General features: G+C 38.4%; 1 pseudogene; it reads left to right on the top strand.

The window, feature by feature from the left end:
* Positions 1-1,928: 1,928 nt before the first annotated feature.
* On the top strand, positions 1,929-6,878 carry LOC122360787 (annotated as a pseudogene).
* Positions 6,879-8,353: the final 1,475 nt, after the last annotated feature.

The following is an 8,353-nucleotide window of genomic DNA, read 5'->3' as shown; positions in this document are numbered from 1 at the left end:
TTGCACTTTGACTGGAAAAAACGTTAGCATGTGACAAATGTAGCTACCTCATAAAACAGCCTGACCAATAGATTTTTAGGACAATGGGATGATCACTAATCACTATGAGGTGTTCTTGGACTAGACAGACGAAAAGTAAACGCAAAAAATAAGTCATTATACCTTTGACACATTAGGTGCTCATGTCGAAGAGTTCATTCTAATCTGTATAACCGATGAATGTAGAGGAGTTGGGCATTTACCAATTCTGATTAATAAATACATAAATAATAATTCACCCCATTTGCCTGCCACAATTATTTTACCAGACATCCTGTCTTCTCTTAATGGTGGAGGGCTAATACGTGAAATAGAACAAATAAATAACTATAATGAAGTTATAAATAAAATATTTTATAATAAAAACCTATTTAGAAACATATATCAAGAAAACAGCTTAATAACATTGGACCGCTTGGTGCATATCAGCATAAATCATAGAGTCTAAAAAGCACATATGTGTGTGCATGTGTGTGTGTGTGTGTGTGTGTGTGTGTGTGTGTGTGTGTGTGTGTGTGTGTGTATCTCAAAAATGAACTATGTGCCTATGTTAAACATATATACATCACTGATCATTTAAGTAAGATATCAACTTCAGTTGGTCCAAACACTGTTTTCTCTGTGAACTCATGTTGATATCAGGTTGCAGATGAACATTTACTGTAGCTGAATTTAAAAACAAGCTTAACTTGAAACTGAGCACTACTGGGAACCTGACGTGTATCGGTTTTGTTTCTGGAGAATCACAAAACAAGATGCACATCTGATGACATTAACTACAGATTTCGTCTGGTGTCCCTTCATTTGACTGTAAACTGAAGTAAAGTACTGTGAGTTTCTGTTAGGGCCGGGGTCTCCTGTTCCCTGCGCGGCGCTGATAAGCATCCGAATACACTGCGTCCAAAGCTGATAGCAGAAGAAACACATGCCAGCTCTTAGCCAATGAGCGACCCGATTACTGGGCGCCAGCCAATCAGCGCGTCTTATGTTGAGCCGTACTTAGGTCCAGCTCTGAGTTTCAGGATCCGAGCACGTAAGTTGTTTCCGATTGTCTTTTTATTGATCGATCAGGGGTTTTAAAAAACATTTTATGATGGGTTTTGGTAAAGATTGTGAGGAATTTCACACATGCAGTTACAATTCATGGGCGAGGGTTTAAGGCTTTTAACTAAAACGGAAGTAAACTGGACCGCTTGGACCGAAATAAAGCGCTAGATCATCAGGCAATCTAACACGAAATATTATATGAATGGCAAATAATATGCAGTTATTATTGTTATATTAAGGTGTCGTTTGAATTTGTCTTAAATAATCTGGTTGCTGTGAAAATAAAAAAAAAAAAATGCTGCCATTGTAAATATAGTTACCGCCAAATACCATAATCATTACAGTCACTATAATAAAAATCATTATTCTTTATATAGCCTGACTTTTGCTTCTTTTTTTATTGCAGTGGTGACTAATACTATCCAAAACCGTTTAAAAAACGTTTTTTTTTTTTTTTTTTTTTAGTTATCAAATTAAATTTAGTTATATATTAACACAATTGTCTCTTGCATGCAGAAGTATTACACTGATTAATATTTTTCTTTTAGGTACATAAGGATTTTGGACTATTTGGACTTTGCCTGTCTCTCGACCAATTCGATGCTTAGTGCTCAAGTATGTAAAGAAAGCTGAACAAATAAACATTTGATTCAATGTAGATGTTAAGATGAAAATGCAATCTTTTTCATAGAACTGAAATATAATTATACCTACTCTGCTGGCTGGCTTAAGACATCAATCTTGCACAAAGAGTGAAGTCATGAAGTATGTTTTCAGGTATTGGTGTAACTGTCATGCAGGCCTGACACTCCCACATTCATTACTCCTCAGCAAATCTCTCTCCTCCCTTCCGGATGACCGGAGCAGTGATGGACAGCATTGTGATCCTCGACGACGACGATGAAGAAGCGCTCCACATCTGCCTCCGTCCTGTTCCCACGCCACGAACTGCCAGCCGCAAACCCCCGTGAAGAATCAGCTGCCGGCTCGGACGCACATCACGCAGGTCTCCGTTCGCCTCGAAGAAGGATGTTCATGTCCTGCAGGTGGAGAATGAAAAACTGTTTGCAGAGGTGTGTTTGTTAACAAGTATATACTGACGGCATACTGCGTAAAATAGCTAACAGGACAGTTTATAAGTGTTTTGTTGCCTGGCGAGGTTTTTTAGGATTCCCGATTGTCTTAAAATCTTACAAAGTTACATGCAGTGCAATGTTTTCCTCAATGGGAAACTTCTTTAGAGAAAGATGCATATATTTGAGATGTGAAGTGAAGAGGTGAAGTCTTGTTTTCTGCTTGAAACAAAATCAGATAATTTAAAGTTTTAACTAAATGGATCCGTTCTTAGCAAAGTTTTGATATAATTATGATATGAAATGTACAATATTTTCATGGAACATGATCTTAATGATTCAAGATTCAAGAATGGCTGATTGTATTATTGGCTATTTCTACACACACATACCAAGTTGTTACTTATGACTTGTTTTGTGCTTTTAAATGTTAATGAGCTACAAAAATCATCTTATTGTTTGAATAAAGTAGATTTTTTCTTAGCCCACTTTAGTCCTAAACTCAGAAAACAAGACTTCTTGGTTTATTTAGTTTTGCTTCTCTCAAGTAAAATGTATCTTTATTTAAGAATCTTTAGGTGTTGACTAACATTATAGAAATAACTATACTGTGCCTAATGATCACACTCATAAAAATATTCTAGTGTTTTCTTTGTGTAAAATGAATTAAAAATGTAACGAAATCTAAAAAAAAAAAAAAAAAAAGAGTTTTATTTTCAAAGTTTGATGCAATGTAGAACAAGATATTTATATTTAGGGACAATATTAATGCATTGTGTTCCAAATTAATTTATTTCCTAAATTTTCTTTACTTGGTCTTAAATGTATCTTAAAAGCATGTATTTTTGAGTTATCATATTAAAGCTATCCTACTCTTTTCCCCACTTGAATCTAACCTTTATTCTGCAGTTTGTGGAGCATTGCTCTAAACACTCTCAAGACCATCCTGGTCGTGACCTGCCTCAAAGCAGATACTCAAAGCGCCACCCGACCTTCCTGGCGTCGGTGGAGTTTCGTAACACTCTGGGCCGCTGCCTCACATGAGCCCAGGCCAACACCCTGCAAAACCTTCGCCTACATCAATGAACTCTGCACCGTTCTCAAACAGCACACGGCTCGGAAGAGGAGCTCCAGCCACAGCCCGTGCCCTCCCAGACGCGAAACCTGGTAGCAGAAGAGCAACGGCACAAACATACAGGAGCAGGAGCGGCTTAAAGAAGAAGAGGAGAAAGCGAGAGGATGAAGAGGAAACGAAAGAAAACTAAAAGGGCTTGAGGAGACAGGTATTAGAGATGAAATGAATTTATGCTTTGAAGGCTGACGTGATTTGTGGTCTTGCATTTTAGATAAGCTCTGTTCCAGTCATTTCCTATAGCTTATCCGTGAGGATTTTAAAACAGTCTGGACTGTGTTTCATTTAAAGCTAGTGTGAAATATTCCTGTTTGAAAGCATTGACTTTTAGCTGCAATTGACTTTATATTATATTATATGTATATATATATATATGTATATGTATATGTATATATATATATATATATATATATATATATATATATATATATATATATATATATATATATATATACAACTGAAACCTAACTGGTTGCCCAGACATTATCCAGTATTTACAGACGGTGACCATTAATCATAAACACAACACACATATGATCAAATTTCAAAATCCAGGTAAAAAATGAACATTGTACCCTATTGGTGTATATTTTGTACAGTGTAAGAGTAGGCTTTTACAGAATATATTGGGCTAAATTCAAATATCATGTGCTAGTTAGGTCACACAATGTTCCGCGTTAAAGATATTTTGTATAATGACATGATCAGAATCTACTTCTTGAAATCTTACAGTTGTTCTTTATGCTTGTATGACGTTGAAGTGAGCTTTTGTCTGGCTGTGTGTTCATGTTCATTGTAATCTGTGTGTGTCTCGTGGCTTACTTTCAGATAGCATGCCTGGAAAACCTGTTGAAGGTGTACAGCGAGAGATCCGGCGGCTTCAGGAGCGAGAGTTGAGCGTCGACGATCTGGAAAAGAGGACTCCAGTTACATTCAGGAGCACAAGCTCAAACGCAAGGTGAGTCTCTTTCAGGCCTGATCTGGAAGTTCAAAATACAAACTTCTGGAAGACTCTCCAATACAACGACTTTGAGGTAAAGAGGTTTTATCAGGTGTGATCTTTAGCGTTGTTTTTGTGGTCTCAGATGATGAAGATCTATGACAAACTGTGTGAGCTGAAGGCTGTAACACACTTACGGGTCGGAGTGATCGAGCAGAAGATTCCTTACAGTGGGACACGCTGCCCAGAGATCAACAAAAGGTGCTTCCTTTGCTCTTTAACATTCGTTCTCGTTAGTCAAAATAATGCTCATTCCCTCACTCCTCTGTCCTCGAGCCCGTGATGGAGATAAAAAGTGAATCATCTTGAAGGACATTTTAATCCTCTGATTGCACTTTTGAGGAAAGAGGCGTGAGGACGCTCAAAGGTGCTGTTAGTGGGTCATGAGTCTTGAATTTCTGACAGGACTGAGCTCAGCAAGTTTTTCTTGGCTTCCTCGTCCTATTTTCTTTTGATTGAATCAGTTTGTTTGATTGGTTCAGTGGTCATGATCAAACCGCTCTGTGAAGCTTTGATCGGAAATCAATTGTAAACTCAAGTTCACCCTCTAAAATAAATTCAGTCATTAATTACTCAGCCGTCGTTGTCTTCAAACCCGTAAGAGCTTTGTTTATATTCAGAACACGAATGATTATATTTTTGGTGTAAATCCTAAAGCTTTCTGACCCTACAACACATCCGACATACGCTTAAGGTCCAGAAACAATAAGGACACAGAAATGTGACATCAGTGGTTCATCTGTAATTTTATGAAGCTAGGACAACTTTTTGTGTGTAAAGCATAGATATTAACTTTATTCAACAATTTCTTCAGTCTTCAACACGTGTTTACAGTAGTAGCATGCATATTTGAAAGTCTGTAGAGGGTCATAAAGCTTTTGGATTTCATCAAAATATCTTAATATTGTAATGATCTAGATGATGCAAAGCGAAGCTCTTACGACATAAAGCAAAGAGTGATTAATGACAGGAAATATCCCCTTGAAATGATATTGGCTTATTTTTGACATAAAGGTAAAAACCAGTCATAGAATGAAATATCGATTTCATCTTCATCTTCACTGTTTTCTGGGTGTCTTCGGTTCGTAGATCGAACGCTACATTAACAGTCCAGAAGCTCTTCACAACCCGCGGACTACACCGGATATCCTGAAGGTGGTTCAGCGCGCACGTAATCGAACGCCACAAACTCATCCTCACTGCAAACAGACCACACAGATCGCTTCAAGCGAAGCCTTCAGAGAGAGCGGGCAACAAACTCCAGGAGAGATGCGCCATCTGGACATGGTTCACAACCCGGCTCCCATCTCACCGATTCCTTCAAACCCAGTAATTCAATTCTCGCTCACGCTCCATCTCAGATACAGAACGTAATCATTTCTGGTGTGCATCTTAAGACATGTTTCAAGATCAGTCAGTGCAAGTTTCAGTTGAAACTACCTACATGTGTATTTTAGTGTAGGACCAGGCTGATGTTTATTCATGATTTCTGCACACTTGTGGATTGGTTTGGTGCTCGTGGCGTTCAGCATGCGAGGGTGATTTTCCTGTTTCCCTTCAGCGTTAGACCCCGCTCTCACTGATCCAACACTAAACCGCAAAACTCCGCTCAAACAGAGACGTGGCTCTGAGCAGCCTGGAGGAGGTGATCACCAAATACGCTATTAAACAGGAAGACATAGAGGTCGGTAGGAAATGAGGAAGAGACAAGAGAGAGGACAGACAGAAAAAAGAGGTAAAGGAGCATTGTATATTCTTACATATTGTTTGTTTTGTTTGGCAATTAATTTCTGTTAGTTTTTTTTCTCCAGTAGAGTCTGAAATGTCTTCAGCTAGAGAGAATCGGTCTAAAATGTAAAAAAAAAAAAAAAATTAATATATACATGAATATTATCATATTTTTATAGCAATTTCAAAATAAAATATGATTAATAACCTTTTTTATGATACAATATCATTTATAGGATGAAAATGATATGGACAATTAATCATGTATTATCACATGAAACAAACTTTTTGTGTGCACAGAATGTGTATATGTATATTCTGTATATTAATTAATTAAAAATTGCATTAATATTTCCAAATATTTTTAAATAAATGCTGTATGTATGTGTGTATGTGTATAGAGATATATATATATATATATATATACTTAGCATTAAGATATATATATATATATATATATAATATCTTAATGTTAAATAATGTTTTAAATAATATTTTACTGAAAGAATAATTCAAACAATAACTGATATAACGTACTTATTTCTTTATGTAAACATTGCTGAAAGAGTTATATTTTATTTAAATGATATACAATTTATAATTTCATATTTCTACATCATTTAAATTAAAGCCAGAATCTCTCCTTGTAACTACTCAAAGTCTCTCAGTTTTCTTTTTCCATCATAATTCCAGGCACTTAATGGGCAGCAGAGCGAAAGCAAAGAAAAAAGAGACGGAGAAAAAGGAAGAAAAAGAGGGAGAGAGGAGGAGGAAGATGAAGAAGAGGATGATTCCTCTGATCCTGACATTGAAGAGAGAGGAGATCCAAGCCAGTCAAAAACAAGCTGGTCCGGAGTAAGAAGTTCATAAATCATCTTCATCTTCCTCTCCTTTACCAGCTGGGAAGAAAACTCGCTTCTCCTTTTGTATTGATGTGTTTCCAGATGGCGATGAAGAGGATGTGGAAGAGGCCGTTGAACAACAGTGACAATGACCAGCCCATGGATGAAACTCTCCTCCTCCGATCAAATCATCCGCCCCAGGACACGGAGGGACAGAGGCGATGAAGACCAAGCGCTCCGGCCAGCAGCAAGGCTGGCGAGGACGGAATTCAACACGAACCACGTGGCGTGGAGCAAAGCCCTCCGTTCATACAGACCTCAGATCTGTATGCCTGCTCGTATCGGCGGAGCTCACTTCCTCCGATCACAGTGGCGACACCGCTGGAGGCGGTCTCCTCCACTCAATCAGGGACCAGCTCCGTCAGCCACGATGAGATCAGCCAACTGCAGCCCGCGCTACCTCAAAGCGAGCCCTCTGCTGATCGGCAGATGGAGCAACTACAAGAAGAGAAGCGGTCCTCGCCGACACCAGACCACTGCCTCCAACGGGGACTGCACACAGGACAGGTAACACTCGCAAGCGGGACTTCCTCGGGACCTTGTGCGGTTCATTACAGGCATGTGACGGGATGGTCGCTGAGCCCGATCAAAAGCGCAGCGATTCAGTTCAGTTGAGACGTTAAAGGAATAGTCGCTTTCGGAAATGAATTGATTTTCTTCGTTCTGCTGAACACGCTAGAAGATATTTTGAAGAAAGTTGCTGTTTTGGGTCGCACATTGACTTCGTAGTTTAAGAAGGTATAATTCAAAAAGTCATATCTGGAACTGCTTGAGGAGAAATGATGACAGGATTTTCATTTTAGGAGAACTGTTTCCTTTGAAATGAGTCTGAGATAGTGCTGGCAAATGATTAATGAATTAAAATGATTTTGTTTCACGTTCGTGTGTGTGTGTTTGGGATCTATATATATGGGGTTTATGACTTATGACTTTTTAGATTAGTTTATATGGTATTCTCTTTTTTCATCTTGCTTTATAATGCCGCGTTAAATTAGTGTTCATAAGCGACGAGAGGAAACGCTATCCTGCTGTCAGAGGAAGTGAGACTGCATTCTCATTCATAGACCGTGGAGATATAGTTTAACCAAAAAAGTCTTTTCATGATTGTGAATATTATTATATGGATAGTTCTCTCTTTTCTATGATGTTAGAAAATGACCTTCAGTTGATGAAATCACCTGTTTGTGAAGATCTCTTGAAGATGTATGTATTTCAAAGCTGATGGCTGTGAAATCGTTGTGTTTATTAGAGTGATATTCCTCTGGATATGGGTGTGATCTTCTGTCCTGAGGAGGATGATGTGCCCAGGACGATGACTTCCTCTCAGCCTGCATGGTCAGAAACTCACGATCCACGCTCACCACACCAAGAGGAATAAGTGTGACTGAGGGCTTACGTGAAATCTTCTCACTGCATTCCTTACATTTCTATT

The sequence above is a fragment of the Puntigrus tetrazona genome, chromosome 16, assembly GCF_018831695.1.
Source record: "Puntigrus tetrazona isolate hp1 chromosome 16, ASM1883169v1, whole genome shotgun sequence".
In the NCBI taxonomy this organism is placed as follows: Eukaryota; Metazoa; Chordata; class Actinopteri; order Cypriniformes; family Cyprinidae; genus Puntigrus; species Puntigrus tetrazona.
This window is presented reverse-complemented; position numbering and strand designations above follow the sequence as displayed.